We start from the raw sequence: 699 nt of genomic DNA on the forward strand, positions 1-699 counted from the left end.
GAAAATGATACAAAAAATCAATGAATCCAAGAGCTAGTTCTTTGAAAAGATAAACAAGATAGACAGACTGCTAGCCCAGTTAACCAAAAGAAAGAAAGAGCACCTCCAAATCAACAAACTCAGAGATGAAAGGGGAAACATCACAACAGACAACAGAAAGATACAGAACATTATAAGGGCATACTTTAAAAACATATATGTTAACTAAAGTTGAAAACCTAAAATAAATGTACAGAAATCTAAAGGCATGGGAACCACCAAAACTAAACCAAGAAGTGATTAACAGCTTAAACAGACCCATAACACAAAAAGAAATTGAAATAGTAATACAAAACCTCCTGACTCAAAAAACCCCAGGACCAGAGGGGGATTTACAACAGAATTCTATCAGACATTTGAAGATCTACATCCAATACTACTTAATTTATTAAAAAAGATAGAAATGGAGGGAGAACTTCCAAATTCCTTCTATGAAGCCAGCATCATTCTAATACCAAAGCCAGGTAAAGACACAACCAAAAAAGAAAACTATAGACCCATATCCTTAACAAACGTAGATGCAAAAATTCTGAACAAGATACTTGCAAACCGCATACAGACACACACATCAAAAAGATCATCCACCATCATCAAGTCAGCTTTATCCAAGAGATGCAGGGATGGTTCAATATACCTAAGTCAATAAACGTCGTAAATCAT

Source organism: Nannospalax galili, unplaced genomic scaffold (assembly GCF_000622305.1).
Source record: "Nannospalax galili isolate Female #2095 unplaced genomic scaffold, S.galili_v1.0 scaffold1714, whole genome shotgun sequence".
NCBI classification, from domain to species: domain Eukaryota; kingdom Metazoa; phylum Chordata; class Mammalia; order Rodentia; family Spalacidae; genus Nannospalax; species Nannospalax galili.